The sequence below is a fragment of the Pinus tabuliformis genome, chromosome 3_1 (assembly GCF_031772625.1).
Source record: "Pinus tabuliformis cultivar Carrire ecotype Pingquan chromosome 3_1, CPIR1, whole genome shotgun sequence".
NCBI lineage: Eukaryota > Viridiplantae > Streptophyta > Pinopsida > Pinales > Pinaceae > Pinus > Pinus tabuliformis.
The window spans coordinates 523,718,069-523,738,624 of NC_142301.1; the positions used below are offsets into that span (position 1 = coordinate 523,718,069).

A 20,556-nucleotide genomic window follows, 5' to 3' on the forward strand; every position below is an offset into this window, starting at 1 on the left:
TAGAAGGGCTAAGATTACCAAGTCATCATATGAAATAGTAACACCAACTCCTGCAAGTCCATCACAAACTTGTGTGAACCTACTCAGATATTGTTGAATAGTGTCATTCTTTTGCATCTTGATATTTCGAGGTTTATCCTTGAGCGCTAGTTTCTGATGGTCATTGCTATTCTAGAACAGATTTGTCAGTGTCTGCCACATTGCATAAGGAGTTTTTTTCCCATGGATATTTGTGACAATGTGGTCTTGCACTCCCTCCAAGGTTATTATCCTTGCCTTGGCTACATCTTTCTTCCATTGGGCTAGGTTTTGTGCATCAGATGCATGTGGTTTTGCAACAATTGTCTTGATGTAATCTAGCAATCCATTGTCATGAAACATCGTCTCCATGCAATGAAATTAGAGTTTTCTTCCAAGGCATACTCTAGTCTCAACCCATTGAAGGTCATCTTCCCAACTCTGTAGAGATCCTGCTACCCTAGACTACAAATTCGAACCTCCTGAGAAACAACTTTGAAATTCCTGCTCTACCGTGAATCCTACTCTGATACCAGGTAGAGATTATGGTGTATATTTGCAACTATTCATGAAGTTTTAATCAAAATCACAAGAAACAAACCTACACTATCGCTCTGCGGAACTCAATTCATAATTTATAACATCAATCACAAACATTCAATGAGAATAACACACATGCACACAATATGTTTCCGGGGAAAATAAATTTTCTAAAAACCCATATGCCTGCTTGCATTAATATGATGAATATAGATGTATTACAATTGCTTTGTTCAACTTAACACAACTTGCAAGTGAATAACCTATGTCTCTTCTCACTAAGAAGATTCGACCCAGACTTAGTCAATTTCTACCTCTACTTGAGCCCCTATTTCATTGAGAAATTAGGCCCCTATTATTTAAGAATTTCCTCCAAAATGATTGTGCAATTCCAAATGTCGATCATCTAACTGCTTGCAACACCTGTACACTCAAGACTAGTCTACAACTGATGTTACACTACCTTGGAATCTCCACCGCAGCTAGTGAACTCAAATTCTCTGCATGCACTAGTTATTTTGGGTTTATTAATCAGTTAACTAGATGATCACTGAGTTAGATTGAAGTCTCACTTCACAACTGACCTTCCACTAGTTCCTCCAACAGTTGGAACTAGTTTAACTAAAAACGACTTGAAATAACTGACCTTGATTGCTATAAATTAACAATCACACATGCTAAATTGGACTCTAACTCCTCCAACTCGAATTTACTGAGTAAATTGGGTGACACAAGCCTTGTCACACAAGTTAACTACATCCAAGTTGTTTGTTGATGTGGAAATTTGATTTTTTCTCATTTTAATCAAGGCAAAATCAAATTGGGAATTTATCGTTGCATTTTTCAACATAATGTAACAATAATTATATCAACATCCGAAAAAAGTGATTCAATTGGAGTTATTCCAATTAAGCATTGAGCAGCCCAATAAATTGGTACAACTTCCCAGATAAGTGACTATAGTATACCTGAGTATCTTAGCTTCTCCATATGATTATTGTAAAACACAATGTTGGTTCTTCATAATCATAAATGAGTATAAAGTGGCAAAAATGGTTGCCAAGCTCCTTACAAGAAACAGAGATAAACACATAAAATGTTCCCCCATAGCTTTATCTATTTTACCAACATTTAGTATTTATGGCTCATTGACTATTCATGTGACTCGCATTTCTTTCTTATGACTCACACTTATCCTATGTAAGATAAGGGACTCTCTATGACTCGCTAACAATGACAGTGATAAGGGTCTAGGTCTATGACAATGATTTATAGTAGTATCACGTTGGACAAAGATACCTTCTACAATATTATATGATGGCAGTGATACGTGATGTCCATATGGTTGTGACAAATATAGATGACACAAGTGACTTAGAGACAGGACAGTGATCTATGCCACAATGACTTGGAGGCATGACTGTCATATATATAACATGATATAGATGCATGGGAGAGTGACCTTAAGTGATGGCAATATTTTTTTATAATAGTGATCTCTGATATGGCAATAACCTTGTTGTCTAATAGCGACGTTGATGTATCACAATAGCAGTGACCTTGTATGGCAGTATGGTAGTGAGTTGTATAGTAGTAATCTTGATATGGCAATGAACCATTATGGAAATGGTCTATTGATAATAGCAGTAACATAAATACAATATGACAGTGACAGTGTATGGACATTGATGTATGGAAGCTCATATGATAGTGATATGTGAAGGGTTGTGATAACATTATGTCTACAGATGACAGTGAGATCAGTGATTGTTCTAATGGCAGTGATGACTTAGTTGTGTAGCCCATGCTTGTGATAGTGACAGTTGTGACAATGGCTTTATGATAGATGTGAAGTGATATATATATATATATATATATATATAATGCTTGTTGTTATCTCGTGAGGATATGGGATGATCCCAAGTTGGCCCTAGGTGGCCAAATATGATCGATGTGTAGAAATTGCAAGAAATTTGCTACTGCTAATGAAATCGAACTGAAATCAAGAGATAAATTTCTTCTACTATTCTGCAGAAAGGAAAACACACGATAGAAACACATGCAATAACATTCAAGCATCAAAACACAAGGAACACAATGATTTTACAAGGGAACCCGGTTGGAAAAATCCCCTCTGCTTCTTTGCATTAAATTAGATGAGAAATATGGATATATTATAATGACAGCTTCACACATGAAGCACCACTTGCACTGCAATATTGATCTCCTACTCACTGACTTGCTCTGACCAACACTTAGCCAAAATAGGCCTCTACTTTCCTCCTATTTCCTTGCGCAATACTTGAGGAAATTATCCCCTAAAAAATAGGAGAATTTCCTATTTCCTTGCACAAATCCTGAAGGAATTGACCACCTTCTCAATGCAAAAATACTGTACACTCAACTAGTATACAATTGATAATTACAATGTGCCTTTTCCTCCACTCCAACTAGGCAATTCGAATTCCATGCATGACTGGGTTTATTTTTAGTAAATTGATCAGTTAACTGAGAGATTAGTGAGTTAACAATTGTTATAACTACTCAATTGAACTCCTACTAACTCCACTAAAGACTAGAGTTTAGTTAACTGATTTTCTCTAACAATAACTCCACTAGATTGCTAAATTTAGCAATCAACCCATGCACAACTCTACTTCTAGCCTATAACTCAAATTTACTGACTTAGCTAGGAGACAACGCCATGTCAATCGAGCTAACTGCAATCGAAGTCATCATGTTGATGTGGAAAATCGAATTTCTCCATTTGAATAAGGCACAAGTCAAATGAAGCCTTTTCTTGCTACATTTTAACACTCCCTATTAACAAGAAAAGGGTTATGCACCACCCCTAACCTACTCCTATGGAACTCAAATTTGCCTCTTGACAATGCCTTTGTCAAAATATATGCATCATGCTCCTCTGTGGGAATGTACCAAAACATCATGATTCTCCTTTGCACACAATCTCTCAAGTGATGGTACTTGATATCAATGTGCTTTGAACTGTCATGGAATAATGGATTTTCAGAGAGTTTGATACAACTTTGATTATCACAATAAATCACAGTAGGATCCATCTCTTGAATGAAAAGACCAACAAGAATTTTCCTCATCCAAATGACCGTGCATGTTGCTTGACTAGCAGCCTTATACTCGACCTATGTTGGGCTTAGTGCTACTGTTATGAAACCAGCTCAAGAAAAGATAGATCAACACCTTAGAATTCAGCCTCTTCGAGGGGGCAACCTCCTTTACCTTACATAAATGAACAATTCTTGGATGATACAAATGAAAAGACCTCCTTTATATATATAGGAGTCTAAGGGGTCATAATATAATCAGAGCCGAAATAACAATAATAATCTAAGGGCACAATAATAACATTAGTGGGCTTCTATGGGGCACAATAGTAATAATATGGGCACTACATGGTACATCAATATAATAAAGGGGTTGTACTAATAACAATAAGGGGTTACACTAGTAGTATAGGGGCCTAACATGCCCCTCTCCTTCAAAAAGCATTGTCCTCAACGCTTGAGTAGTTCTTGATGCTTATGTATAAAATTCTTGTCCTTCCATGTGGAATCTTCAACGGGAATGTTCTTCCACTTGATGAAATACTCTAAAATTGATAGATTTCGTCGCTGTCGGGTTCTTGTTTCTGTGATTTCTCCAGGTTCCAATATGATTTTTCCTTCCTCTTCAATTTCTGGCAATATTGTTTGAATTGGGATCTTTTGCAACTTTTGAATAAGTGGCCATACTTCTTCGTCCTTCTTCCATTCATCCCTTGCTTCGTTTATCCAATCTGGCTGGATAATAGAAATAGCACAAAACAATGCTTCCACATCCTCATCCTTAAAGAGTCTTCCCATTCGGTAAGGTCGCCATTTTTTAAGTGCATGTAGCATTGCCAACATTTCCTTCTCATAAATAGCTTGCTTGAGATGTAGTAGTAAAAATACCCAATCACCTATATCAAAAAATTTCTCACTACGATGTTGATCTACCTGTTGTTTCATTTGATTTTGCACCGAAGTGGCGTTATCCTTTAAAAGTTGGAGAACTTGTTGTTGATGCTCAATGTGATCTTTCACTGCTTGAACCTTTTCCTTCTTGATATGTCCTTCTATCTCTAGAGTTTGAGTGGTAATTTCTTCCAATCCTTTACAAGATATGGTTGGATTCATTTCTTGATGCTTGATGTGATCTTTCACTTCTTGAACATTTTTCTTCTTGATGTCCTTCTATCTTGATAGTTTGAGGAGTGGTAATTTCGACCAATGAATTACAAGATATGGTTGGCTTCATTTCTTCTTTCTCGATGTGATCTTTCACTTCTTGCACCTTTTTCTTCTTGATATGTCCTTCTATCTTGAGAGTATGAGGAGTGGTAATTCTTGCCAATGCTTTACAAGATATGGTCTGGTGCATTTCTTCTTTCTCTGGGGTTGGGTCCTGGCGTATATCATCTTCTTTTGATGTTTCTTGATCCTTTTCTTCCACCTCTTCATACTCTATGTAAAATAATTTCTTCTCAGCACACTTATGACCTTTAGTGTATTTGTTATCACAACTATAACAAAGCCCTTTTGCTCTTTTTTCTTCCAATTGTTGTGGTGTCAACCTTATAGGTTGTGGAAAACTAGGGGCAAAAACACTTCCGTCTTTATAGTTGTGAGTGGTATGCTTCCTTGTTGCCATAATTTTACTTTCCATTATGTAACAAAGCCCTTTTACTATTTCCAATTGTTGTGGTGTTGCTCTAAAGAAGGTGTTGCTCTTTGTATCCTCATAATGTGCTATCAATTGCTCCATGAAAATTGACCACGTAACAAGTTGTTTACGGGAACAAAGCCCTTTATACCATAAAAACTGATATGGTTCTAAATATGAAGATGCAATACATACCTTTTGTAACAGTGGTACACCATGTAGATCAAAATATTGCTCCATCTAAAGTATCCAATTTACCGAATCCTTGCCATCAAACTTCCTCATCTTGCTTTTTCTTGATTTTAGGAGCTCGATCTTGAAACGACTCTAACTCTGTACTTTTGGATCTTTAAGTTTTGAAATTGTGACTTGCAGTAGCACTCTGCGTCCTCTTTCCAATGCCACAAGTCTGACCCAAATTGGATTCTCCAAGGAAGAGTTATGCCAAATCTCCCCAGGTCACTTGTTTTGAATGTAATTCAAGAGTCTGCAAAAAGACCAACTTCCTCAGATCATATCTCAGCAAATATCGCGCGAAAAGCTCTGAAATTCGGACCCAAGGTTCAGTGCGATTGCTTCTCAAATGGGTTTTTTTTGCAACTTCTGAAACGTCACAAAAAAAAGTTATAGCGAAAATGCCACGATGACCTGTTTGGAGCAACGAAACCCTAGAATCCAAAGCTCTGATACCAAATGTTATGAAACCAGCTCAAGAAAAGATAGAAAAGATAGATCAACGCCTTAGAATTCAGCCTCTTCGAGGGGGCAACCTCCTTTACATTACATAAATGAACAATTCTTGGATGATACAAATGAAAAGACCTCCTTTATATATATAGGAGTCTAAGGGGTCATAATATAATCAGAGCCGACATAACAATAATAATCTAAGGGCACAATAATAACATTAGTGGGCTTCTATGGGGCACAATAGTAACAATATGGGCACTACATGGGTACATCAATATAATAAAGGGGTTGTACTAATAACAATAAGGGGTTACACTAGTAGTATAGGGGCCTAACAGCTACAAATCTTTGTTTCCTGCTATACCATGAAATAGATGATGACCCAACACTGAAGATAAATCATGAAGTGCTCTTCATGTCTAATGGACTCCCTACCCAATCTACATCAGTGAAGCCTTGGATCTTCACACCATCATTCGACTTGTACCATAGCTGAAAATTTATTGTGCCTCTGAGGTATCTAAGCACATGCTTTGCTGCTTTCCAGTGAAGCTTCGTAGGATTCACCATAAACTGATTCAGTTCATTAGCTGCATAACATATGTCGGCCCTTGTTTTGACCAGATACATTAAGAACCCCACCAATTGTCTGTAGATGGTACCCTCTATTGCCTCTCTTGTAGAGGCATCCTCCTTCCTCCAGTTGGTAGCTAGAGGAGTGTCCATAGGCTTGCAGTCCTGCATATGGAATCTCTGAAGTATTTCAGAGGTATACTTCCCCTGACCCACAAACAACTCTCCATCTCCCTACCACACCTCCAAACCAAGGAAGTAGCGCATCAGGCCCATGTCCTTCATCTCGAACTCTCTTACAAGGTCCTTGCAAGACTGGATCAACTTTTCACCCCCTCTCAGTATCAAGCCATCTACATATAAGACTAAAATGAGCAATTTTTCCTCTACCACAATGTAGTAGAGATTGGCATATGCTTAACTATTGGTGAAGCCCAATCCACTGAGATATGTCTCTATCCAAGTGTACCAAGCACTGGGTGCTTACTTGAGACCATAAAGGGCTCTCTTGAGTCTACAAATGTGTCTCCTTGCCAAATGTCTCAAACCACTCAGGCTTCTCTATGTAAATCTCTTCCTCAACCACTTCATTGAGGAAGGAATTCTTCACATCCATTTAGCAGATCTTCCACCCCATCTGTGCAACTAATGCTAGAATGGTTATGATGGAGGAGTATCTTGCCATAAGGGAAAACATCTCCCTATAATCAACTCCCTCTACCCATGAGAAGCATTTGGCAACAAATATGGCCTTGTACTTCTCAATACTTCCATTAGTTGCATGTTTCACTTTGTATATCCATTTGGAACCAACCACTGACTTGTTCTCTGGTCTTGCAACCACCTCCCATACATTATTCTTCATGATGGAGTCATACTCCACCATGGCATCTACCCATACTGGTTGAGAAACTGCCTCCTCAAATGAAGGCTCTGAATCAATGAGTTTTATCATAAGTGTCATATAACTCGTATACATGTATGGTGATCTCATCTATCTGTGCAACGATGTAGGAGCTCGCACATGCTCCTGTGCATCTTGCACCAACCTATCAAACTCTTTGGTTCTCTTCTTCCCCTCTCTAGAATATTTTTGTTAAGTGGGTGCCTCCACTCGACCTCCCTTCTACTCCTCCACATGTAGTTTCTCCACAACATCTAGAGGCTCTGACCAAGGCTCCTCCTCTGGTGGAATACTTAGATCTCGCTCAAGAGAGCTTCTCATAGCATTCTCCTCATCAAATTTGACATCTCTCCTCATCACTGTCATCCTGAGTGAGGAAAATAGACTCGATAGTTGTGAGGTGTCTCTATGTATCCTACAAAGATACCCATCTCAGTTGTAGGCTCCAACTTTTTCTTGCTATAATTGGAAACATGACAATAGATTATATCTCCAAAAATTCGAAAATGGGATACATCTAGCTTCCTCCCAAAGAAAGCTTCTTGAGGTGTGATCATGCTAAGTATTTTATGAGGGCTCTAGTTCTACAAATAAATTGCTATATTGCATGCTTCTTCCCACATATATAGTGGTAGTCCTTGATCATGCAATATTGCTCTTGCAACCCCTACAATGCTTATGTTTTTCCTCTATCGCCCCATTTTGTTGTGGGTTGTGGGGTGCAATCAATTCTCTTCTAATACCTTCCTCGCACAAAAATAATTGAAAGCATTAGACACAAATTATCCTCTGTTATCACTTCTCAGGGATTTAATGTTCCCACCAATCTCATTTTCAAACAATGCTTTGAATTCAACAAATTTTGCAAACACTTCATATTTCTTCTTCATAAAATAGATCCATCACTCGCGGGAAAAGTCATCTATGAAAATTACATAATAGTTGTGTTTTGCAATTGAGACTGTCGAAAATGGCCCACACAAATCAAAGTGGACTCGCTCCAAGATTTCTCTAGCTCTGCTATCTCGGCCCTAGAAGGATGTTTTGACATATTTTCCAAGAGTGCTTCCCTTGAAAACATCATGTTGGTCAAGGGTGCATTTTGGAAGTCTCGTGGTGATCTATTTCATGATTTTCAAAGCTCCATTGTGTAGGTCACCCATGCGCCTATGTCACAGTTCTCAAACATCTTGACTCTAAACATGTTTTGCTTTGCTACTCAATGCAATGCATGCATCCACCTCTAGCTTGTAGAGATTTTTCACTCTAACACCAATTTGTTTTACTTGCCCAATAACAACGTGCTTTAGAAAAGCTTTCCCTTTACTGAACACCACATTATAACCTCTATCATCAATTTTTTCATTTCCAGGCACATACATTACATTTTTTAGGTGAAGATGTGAGCCTCACTCCCTCTTAAAGCTGATAATACCAATCCCTTTGGTACTATACCCCCCATCATCACCAATTTCTATGTGTAATTGGAGGTACTTCTCCTCTAGGCTACTCAAGAACTCCTTAAATCCTGTCATATGGAATGAGGCTCAAGAGTCCAAGAACCATACACTACCTCGTACAATACTTGCCATGTAAGCAATGAGGGTGAAATCCAATTAAAATCGTGATGCAAGAGCATCACCTCCTACTCCTTTTGCATGCTTATTCCTGAATCGCTAGTGTGGGCACTTGGTTGCATAATGTCCATATTCATGGCAGTGAAAATATTTAATTCTTTTGAGGTCCTTCTTCTTGCCCTGGTTCTAGTTGGATTTTGCCTTGTCTTGGACCTTCTTTCCCTTGGCTTTCTTTCCCTTGCCCGCCAAGGCAAAGTTTTCTTCCTCCTCGACTTTGGATGTGACACCATCTCTAATGTTTCTAATGATCTCCTCTTGCACCAAATCAACCAAAAATCTCTCCCAATTTGGTATTTTGTCTCTTCCATTAACTGAATCCTGATAGTTGTGCCATGATTTCAAAAGGCCAAGGAGTGTTAAGCTCACAAGTTCGGATGATGGCACATTTTCTCTGACTCCTCGAAGTTCATCTCGAACTTGAGTGAATCTGGATAAGTAGTGTGGAATGGTTTCATTTTTCTACATTTTAATGCTCATAACTTTATCTCTCAATGTCAGTTTCCTAGCATCATTGCCACTCTAGAATAGAACTTTGAGAGTTTTCCACATTGCAAAAGGAGTCTCCTTTCCATGCAAATTTGAAATCACATGATCTCTAACACCATCCAAAATAATCCTCTTGCCTTTTGTTGTGTCTTTCTTCCATTGAGCAAGTGCTTGTGCATCTGATGTTGTTGGTTTTGGAATATTAGTTTTTGTATAGTCTCATACTCCATTGTCATCCAGGACAACTTCCATCATGTCTTTCCAAGCACAAAATTCGAGGTACCCTCCAATGCATACTCTAGCCTTAATCTGTTGAAAGACATTTTTCTTGTACTGAAGAGAATTTGCACCAAAAACTTTGCAAATCAAAATTTCTCTTAGAGAAGATCTGGAACAAGGTTTCTATGCAATCTTCTGATCCTCTAATACCATGTAGAAATTGCAAGAAATTTTCTATTACTAATAAAATCGAACTAAAATCAAGAGACGAAAAATTCTTCTAATATTCCGCGAAAACGAAAACACAAGATATAAACACATGCAACCATCAAAAAACAAGGAACACAATGATTTCACAGGGGAACCCACCTAGGAAAAAACGCTCTACTGCTTTGCATTAATTCAGATGAGAAATATGGATCTATTACAATGACAACTTCACACATGAAGCACCACCTGCATTGCAATATTGATCTCATGCTCACTAACCTGCTTTGACCAACACTTAGCCAAAATAGGTCTATGCTTTCCTCCTATTTCTTTGTGCAATCCTTGAGGAAATTAGCCCCTACAAAATAAGAGAATTCCTTATTTCCTTGCGCAAATCCTGAAGGAATTGACAACTTGCTCAATGCAAAAACATTGTACACTCAACTAGTACAAAATTGATAATTACAATGTGCATTTTCCTCCACTCCAACTAGGTAATTTGAATTCCATGCATGATTGGGTTTCTTTTAGTAAATTGACCATTTCACTGAGAGATCAGTGAGTTAACAATTGTTAAAGCTACTCAATTGAACTCCTACTGATTCCACTAAAGGCTAGAGCTCAATTAACTGATTTTAACTAACATAACTCTACTCGAATGTTAAATTTTAGCAACAACCCATCACAAGTCTACTTCTATCCTATAAATCGAATTTACTGACTTAACTAGGAGGCAAAGCCATATCACTCTAGCTAACTACAATCAAAGTCATCTTGCTGACGTGGAAAATCGAATTTCTCCATTTGACTAAGGCAAAAGTCAAATGAAGCATTTTCTTGCTACATTTTAACATGTGTCTCATTCTTATTTTACATTGCATCTCAACTGAACATTTGATAAATATCTAGGAATACGAATTTGGTTGGGTTTTCCCCTTGTAGGGTTTCGCCCTAGCCTCTGACATAAATCCTAGTGTCTATATTGTGTATATTTTTCTTCTACAATTCTTTATTGTTCCGCTGCATTGTTGATGTTATTATTCTCTCTACATAATTTCTAATGATGAAATGATGTTATGAGGTTAATGTTATATGAAAATGTTGAAAATTTTTAAATTGCAATTATCTTCAACAAAGAACAATCTAGCCCTAAGAATTAATATGGTATCAGAGTTGGGTCGAAGAAAAGTCATTGAGATCACCCCTCTTGAAGACTCCTATGATGAAGTTCATGGTCAAAACAAGTGAAAGGCATGAAGATGATGGAGACCTGAAAGAATGCTAGGGTTTGAAGGAAACCCTAGGGAAGCCTTTGTTCTTGCAAACAGAAGCTAGGGTTTGGGAGAAACCTTAAGAGTGGTAACCTTGACATAAAAAGGGCCTAGTATGATTCAGAAATTTCATGATATTATGTAATTAGCAAAAAATCCATTCAGTTATTCAAGTATCAAGGACACATTCAGAGAAACCCTAGTTGGACTTGTCTCTTACCCAATAAGAGATGATATGATACAAATCGAGTGTGCAGGATCAAGAGAGAGTTGATAGCTTTCTACAATCCTCGTTAAAGATGAGTACTTTCTAAAGTAGTTTTGCATCATTGAATCTAAATAACTTTATATCTAATAATGTAGAACCCAACATATTGAACATTAAATGCTCTATAGTTGGGTGCTTATTGATCACCATGTTGACTTAGAGGTAATTGAGAATTTTGAACAATTATTCATGTTTATGAGATTTGCAATGAAATTGTTGTTGTCGATAATTTTTTCAAAGTCTGTGCTATAAAAAAAACTCCTATAAATGTGTAGCTAAAGGTTGAATCAACGAGTGCTTTAGAAGGGGCTCTAATATCAAAGTAATGAACAATAATTAATTTATGGAAAAGTATCAAACATAAGGAAGGCAACATAAAAGAATCAACATAGAATATAAATATACACTCCTAGTAGGCAGGTCAATTAGAGTGTGTAAGGTTAGCCCTTATTAGGTCACTCATTTGAATCCCATAAACCGTCAAGTTTTCCTCTAAACTAAGGACCTAAAATGCATGGTTAGTTATCAATTGCACATTAACCATACTTGCAACATATGACCAATTCACTTTGTATCCCAAGGCATGTCAAAAGCAATATCAATCTCTTGGGTGTGTGGAATGTTTCCATAGATTAAAAAAATGGTATAAATATATAATTGATAAAGAAAACTTGAATGAATGAATGATACAATAAGATGTGTTGTTACATATACAAACACATTGGACGGTCAAATATGTGACTAGACATGCCTTTTAGATGTGAGCATTAAATATTTTTAGTTTTATTATAATATATACTTTGTTTGCAACAAAAATTTCAAAAGTACATTCAAAGAAGAAAATCAAGGCATTAATGTCAATGCCATTATAACAATGCAAGACAACCAAAATGAACTATAAGATAGCACACTTATATCAAAATAATTTTCCATGCTATAACCATAACTTTTCAAAAGAATTTACAACTACTTGAAAAAATACAATTTTTATTTATTCCTTACAAAAATATGGTCTTTAAAATACCTTAATTATTTATTCCCTTCAATTTTTCTAAACCTTACAAACAAGTATGAGACAAATTTTATTCATCCATGAATTGGAATTTAATGAATTTGCTCTCCAACACATAAAATGAAAAATATTTTTAAAAGATAAGAAAATTGTCTTTCCAAATTGTAAAAAGAACATAGTATACCATATCCCAAATCACTAAATCACCATTGTTTAATATCATTAATGTTTAGTGATAGAAATCCCTCAATACTAAAAATTTAAATGTAATTATTGTGCACAACACTTCACTCCAGACTATAATTGCTAATCTATGCCAACATGGCAGTGGTGAACAACAATCATGAAAAACTAAAAATGTGCCTGGAAATCTACTTAAAATAAAATCGTGCTACCTCAACTCTCTTTTCTAGTTATGAATTACAGTCTTTATAGATTAAAATTCACCTATCATTCTTACATAATGTCCACTACAACATGGCAGCCGTGAAAAACAATCATGGAAAACTAAAAATGTGCTTGGAAAACTACTTAAAATAAAATCGTGCTACCTCAACTCCTTTTCTAGTTATGAATTACAAAGTCTTTATAAATTAAAATTCACATGTCATTCTTACATAATGTCCACTACAACATGGCAGTGGTGAAAAACAATCATGAAAAACTAAAAATGTGCTTAGAAAACTACTTAAAATAAAATCATGCTACTTCAACTCTTTTTCTAGTTATAAATTACGAAGTCTTTATAAATTAAAATTCACCTGTTATTCTTGCACAATGTCCACCACCTCCTAGCATGTATTCCACAAACTCAATTTCACTATTAACGATTGTGACATGTATGAGTATTTTGAATAAACAAGCACAAAAATCAATTTAGCCTTTAAAAAGAAAGAGCACACAAACGATATCATTCATTTGTCTAATAGTCCAATCATACGTTATTATGTATCATAAGTTTTAAGGAGAAGATAACAATCAGTATCAACACAAACAAACTGTAATATTCCATCAATGTGAATCCACATGAGGACCAAGTGGCAAAGTCTAAGAAATATGACTAATAAAACCAATGAAATAAATAACAACGGAATGTTTCCAAGTACATTATCTTCTTCATATAATAGTTTTAAAACATAAAGTTGGCCCTCCATAATCATAGATAAAGAGTGATAAAAGTGATTGCCAACCTATCAACAATAGCAAGAGAAGCAATCGGAGTTTACGTGTTCCCCTCAATCTAGTTATCAATTTCTCCAATTTCATTGGTTTATCCAGTGCAAACACCATTTGTCTGGATGGGAGAGAGCAAAGTAGGATTAAATTCTTGAAGCTTGCATTCAAAGGCGTACTAACATTAAGGTGAAACAAAGCTTGCCTCATAAAACATATATTTTTATTTAACAGTCTTCACGCTAATTTTTCTGTAGAAGAGATACATGGTGCTTCAAATCCAAGTCTAACCTGTATGTTCATGCAATGCCCACGCATAGCCTACAGATTCATGCTTTTTATTTCAAATTGCAGAATTATGATACTAAATAACTTATTAGTATTTTGTGAAACATAAAAAGACATATTTGCGAAACAAATTTCTAGCCATTTATCATTCCATAATCAAAATATCAAAATATATTCTACCAGTGCTTCCTAAGTGGTTGCCCTTAATTGTGTTTGAACAGTTGAGAACATGATGTCTGATTTAAAATAAGCTTAAGCAATTAAACAAGTGATGTGTCCGCATGCATGTCAGAATACTTAATCTTGTCAGAAACTTAGGATGATGATGGGATTATTAAATTGTAAAGGTAAACCGTAAATTACAAAATCTGCATAGTTACAATGCCCCCAAGTATGATCTCTTTTGACTACCACCTTGCCTGGATGATCTCTTTTTCTTTTCATGCAAAGCACATTTTCTTTTTCAATTTTACATTACGGTGTGCCACGATAAATATATAAACGACCCTCGTTTGGAAAGCCGGATAATGTTCTTCAAATAACATAGGAATAAATGATGAAAACGTCATTACGGATTATTGTCCATCTCATTCTAAATAATATTTTATAGTACATATATAATGTGCATCAATACATAAATTAGCATTATATATTTACTGGTAAATAAACACTTGTTATGTTGCCTTTTAAAGAACATAAAGATTTCTTAGAACAAATTACAATCTTGCTCAATGATCCCAAAAGAGATATAGATCCATTTGTCCAATAATACAAATAGGCAAGAATATGCATCATATATTATTGAAAACTTCTAAAATATTGTAACAAAAATTATGTCAACTCCCGAAAAATGTGATTCTATTGGAGTTAGTCCAATTAAAAATCGACTGGCCCAAGAAACTGGCACAACTGCCAGAGCAGAGACTGTAGTATACCCGAGTATCTTAGCTTCTCCATATGATTCTCGTAAAACACAACGCTGGTTCTTAATAATCATAAACCAGTATAAAGTGGCAAAAATGGCTGCCAAGCTGCTTACAATAACCAGAGATAAACACATAAAGATGTTCCCCCATCTCGTCATCTATTTTACCAACATTTTTTCCTTTGCTTGCCCCTCTAATCCCAACTGGTAAAAAACAATCTATCTTGGCGACAGTGCAAAATTACAATAAACTCCAGGAACTTTGTAATTAGAGGTTTCATTCAAGTGACTCAGATCCTTATCTACTAGCTTCTCGTCCTGGGCTTTGAAACATGTATACTGTTATTAGAAATCTAACTAAAAGCTAATTTTGGAAATTGACAAGCTTGGCACAAAAATAATAATTTAAAAATAAAATGCATGTTCCGCTTAAAAAACAATATGCAATGGATATCAGCAATGACTTGTTAAATAAAATGGCCATTGTCAATAAAAGCCAAGGCCAAAAGTACAACAAAAAATATATGCTATCAAATTCATAATCAATGAACATTATATAAACCATAGAAAGAGCAAAAGTGGCCAAAATGGCGGCCAAGCTCCTTACAATAACCAGAGATAAACACATAAAGATGTTCCACCATCTTGTCATCTATTTTACCAACATATTTTCCTTTGCTTGCCCCTCTAAGCCCCACTAACTGGTAAAAAACTATCTATCTTGGCGAGAGTGCAAAATAAGAAAACCTCCAGGTACTTTGTAATTACTTCAAGTGACTCAGATCCTTCATCTACTAGACTTCTTGTCATGGGCTTTGAAACATGTATATTGTTACAAAAAAATCCAACTAAAAGCTAATTTTGGAAATTGACAAGCTTGGCAAAAAAAAAAAATAGAGTGCATGTCCCGTTTAAAAAATAATATGCAATGGATATCAGTAATGACTTTTGTAAAATAAAATGGCCATTGTAAATAAAAGCTAAGGTCAAAACTACAAAAATATATGCTATCAAATTCATAATCAATGAACATTATATAAACCATAGAAAGAGCTAACATGAAAACTCAATACAAAACCTTACTCCCGACCAACCTTTTAAAAAAAATGAAATATAAAGCAGAAAGAAAGAAAGTGGTCCATTCGCTGTGTCGACAAGGCACCCCGTGAACTTTATCTTTACAGTCAGGCCTTGTTAACTATTGTTTCAATTTCACACTTGGGCTCTCTACTGTGTGTATCCCTCCCTAGCAATGCCTTTGACCCAGCAGGGCTTCTATTTGCATTCTATGGAAAGAACAGTTGTCCAGAAGAAAGACACTGTCAAAGTCAGAAATTTGGAGATAAGATTTATGGAAAGATCCCAAACTTTAATGGAGCTGGGAAACCTCTATGAAACTAGGAAGGAGAAGATTGCTACATATACATTGCATTGAAACTATTTTTCCATAAAAAGGTATCTTGAATTAATTTATTACTTCTTGGCAACTTACTACTTCTATGAAATGATGCCATCAATCTCCAGTTATGAGAACTAAAAGCTTCCAATATCTATACTGATATTGGCTATTGAACTCAGAAAATGATCACCTTGAAATTAGAAGAAATTGAAACTTGATCTCATATGGGTGTAATGCTTATCAACATCGAAAGATTGAAATAGAATTGAATGATTCAACTAGAATTGATTGATCCAACTATACAAGGTTGTCCCTTTTTTACATATCAGCTTCTTCTGTAGATGTTCAGAACTCTCCATGCAATAGAAAATACATTTCCAGCTGCACATTATGCTCTAAACTAGACATTATAATGTCTATACCATAAGCATAACATATAATCTGCGGTACAATAATGTGACAACTGTACCTGATCCTCACTTCCACTTCAGTTTTCTTTTAATCAACATATTCTATGTGATTAAACTTTATAATGAAATTAAAAATTGAACTTCCATTCTGCCTACATAAAACAGCATCATACTTCTCACCTATTAAGAATGTCAATATACAGAACCTCATTTATTTTATATTCCTTCACACCTTCGTGAAGGAAATAACGATTCCTTTCACATTCTTTGAATCTTGAGACTGGCAAGAAGGCCAATATCTTTCAGGTCTAACTGCTAGGGAAAAAGATGACTTTGAATGCGCCTTGAGACCTCCGATACATATACAGAGAAAAATCATGAATATAATAGTGGATAGTTACAAGTATATTGTAAGATAAAAAGTCAAAAAAGAAAGAAAAAAGATATCCACCCTCTTCGTATAGCAAGCTTTCAAAACACCTGAAACCACAAGAGAAAATAATTAGGCAATAATATGTTTCAGAATTTACAACAATACATACCAATAAATGATACCATGGGAAAATATAACTGTAGAGGATAACTAACAAACAATTTCAAGCTTGTAAATGAGAAGAAAGCGCTATTGAAGTTCAACAGCTCAAAGTATGCCTCTTCATATAATTTTATAAAGAACAGCACACTAATATGAATACGAAATCTGCTACAACATTGAAATACCAGTCAGGAATACAGCTAGAAGCATTCCTTCACAGAAGTCAACCTCCATGAAAACTGCAACAAATATTTTATGTCGAAGTCAACCTTCATGTATCTAACTGACCCACCATATTTAAGATACTTCAAATAGATAATAAAATGATAAATGCAGGATATATCCTTTCATGAATGGAGGTTTGAAGTTGAGAAAACATAATGAAGAGATAAACATGGAATAAAAAAGGATGCCATGACCACTGGAATTAGTCCCATGGCTAGTTGGTTGATTAGCTGTCTTCATTCCTTTATGCATGTTATGACTTTCATCATCCCTAATAATCTGTTCCATCATATGCTGTCCTCTTTGTTCTGTTTGTGCAATTTTCCAATCAACTTCCTTTGTGCTTTCCCACACTCAACGTTGTTGACTTCATCTCAGTACTCGTTAACCTCATTTCTTCGCTCTGCTGTGAACCATTCTGGCAGAAATTTTCTTGTTGAACCGATTTTTAATTTACAGGTCAAGTCAGCTTTTTAGAACATCAATAACTTTGGGATTATAGACCAGCCTACAAAATTTCCTTTCATAACTCGGTTAATTTTCAAGGCCTCCTAGCATCAAAACTCATAATTAATTTGGATATAGAAATGATATTTTGAATGATATTTATTCTAATTCCCTTCATCTATCCAATAGACCTCACAGTAAACATCATCATGATATATACTGCATGTTACCTCTTGGGAGGTGCCCTATTACTTCTCATGGCAACATCACTGTATGTCCAATCAGATCCAAGACCCAAAGCCCTGTAGGCTACGTGATGACTATGTATTATGGTACCCTAGGCCTATTATGGTCGTCCATGCCTGGTCCCATTAGTCCCCACACTTAGTCCTTTTATCCTAGATAGGACTGGAGGCCTTATGATGGACCAACTTGGACACATAGTTTAGGGGAGCCATTGGTTTTGTAGGGGTGATTGCACTCTATAGGGCCAATCCAACCCATTCCTTGAGCACATCTATGTCGTTTCCACATTGTCATGTGTTATAGAGTTTATATGCATCTCTTTAGCCATGGTATAGTATAGGTTATTTTTTCTACATGGCAGTCTCACAACTCAAACCATTCCTCGATTAATGGGGCATTGCATGTATCCCTATGCACAAGACTCCTAGGACCAAGATTCGACATCGGCTTAACATGACAATTAAGAGGCATTTGTAAAGGTGAGATTCATCCCTAAAGAAGGCATGAGCATGAGTACAAGCTAATTCAAGCCTTCTCAAGTTAAAGGGTGGAAGTAAAATTAGAAAGCTGCCACATGTGGAACCAAAAGTTGGTCAAACCAATCTTAAGTGGAACAATGAGTCATCTAAGGGGAACGTTGTCCAAGTCATGTGGGTCAAACAATGGCAAACATTGAGGTTTTAATATGGGTTGAACCCTTTAAGTGGCCTGTAACATCACCCACAACTAGCCGTAGCATTTGGTTGGCTGAAACTTACCTAGGCCACATGTGGAGCAAAAAGTTGGTCAAGCCTGTCTTAAGTGGAACAATGAGTCATCTAAGGGGAACGCTGTCCAAGTCATGTGGGTCAAACAATGGCGAACATTGAGGTTTTAATATGGGTTGAACCCTTTAAGTGGCATGTAACATCACCCACAACTAGCAGTAGCATTTGGTTGGCTGAAACTTACTTAGGTCACATGTGGGGGCGATTCCATGTCATTACTAATCCAATCGTGAGATCATTTGACAAACTTGCGCCATAATCAACCACACATGCGAGGAAAAATTAGATCTGCAATAGGGTTAGAGGATCATCCTCTAACTCAGGAATATACCTCAAGAAGAACGTCATTCTCTAGCCCAAGTATCAAGGAGAATAAAATTGCCAAGCGAGGTAGAGAAGGAACGGAAGACATCTAAGAAGGGGTCTCTAAGGAGACCTAGGGTTTCTGCAGTTGTCGGAAGAAGAGCGAAGTGCTATCAGTTGCCGAAAGAAGTGTGAAGGAAGAGATCAAGGTGCAGTGAAGAAGAAGGCAAGACAAAAGGAAGTTACAAAAGAGAGACTGTGTCTTGTGCTTGGAGGATTCATTGGTCAAGGTTCTAAGGTTTGGCATTTGTCAATTGAAGCTTCAATAAGAGAAATTTGCAGAAGGGTTTTCCTCTCTAAGAGAGAGAGGTTTTGCCCTAGCTGAGAGCCAACATCATTTGTTTTGGTAACTGTTTGATGAAGTAAGAAAACACACTCTAGTAATAATAAGAGAAGATTGTGCTAATAAGAAAAGATAAAAAGTACCTCACAAATAGTTATCATCGTCAGAAGAATCTCACCATACATAGATGCCCTAGATTCTTCAACACATAGTAAATCCTTTGTGTCTTCTTCTTTCCTTGAGAGTGGATCTGCCACAACATTTTGTTTTCCCTTTTTGTAGATAATTTCAGAGTCATAAACTAACATCTTTGTAACCCATTTTTGTTGCTCTTTTAAAGATTGTCTTTGTTCCAAGAAGTACTACAAACTATCATGATCTATTTTTCCTTTGAAGTGTCTTCGTATCATTTCTTAATTGAATGTAATATGGCTAACATTCCTTTTTCACAGATGTGTCTAAGTAAGTTGTTCCTTTATGTTCACTACATTCAAAGGCAATGGGCCTTCCTTATTGCATCAAAACTGCACCAATGATAGATATGGTGTAAGGCATAACACTCCACAATGAAGAATTTTGTGAAGTTGGGTGTTCCCAAAACGAGAGTTGTACACATAGCATCTTTAAGTTTTTCCAAAGCTTTGGTTGTTTCTTTAGTGCAAGAAAATGCTTCCTTCTTCAATAATTTTGTTAGAGGTGCTACGGTTTCACCATAATTCTTGACAAACTTGTGGTAATACCTTGTCAATCCTAAGGGTCGTCTTATTTTATTTACTGTATTAGGGATTGGTCAATTCCTCATAGCCTTGATTTTGTTAGGATCCACTTTGACAACCTCAAGGGATACACTATGACCCAAATATTAGACTTCTAGAACACAAAAGCAAGACGTGGAAGACTTTTCATCTAGTTGTTTCCTTACCAATAGTGTTAAGACCCTGACAA

The 20,556-nt window shown here is 36.2% G+C and overlaps 1 protein-coding gene across 3 annotated transcripts in view; it reads right to left on the bottom strand.

The window, feature by feature from the left end:
* Positions 1-16,595: 16,595 nt before the first annotated feature.
* Positions 16,596-20,556, bottom strand: part of LOC149188128 (kinesin-like protein KIN-7D, mitochondrial) — a 295,893-nt gene continuing 291,932 nt past the window's right edge. For 2 of the 3 annotated variants that reach the window (XM_089411595.1, XM_089411593.1), the window contains exon 26: positions 16,596-17,225. The gene's annotated coding sequence lies outside the window, so the exon portion shown is untranslated. Of the gene's footprint in view, positions 17,226-17,498; positions 17,520-20,556 lie in introns of those variants that run through there. The other variant, XM_089411594.1, reaches the window with a different exon arrangement.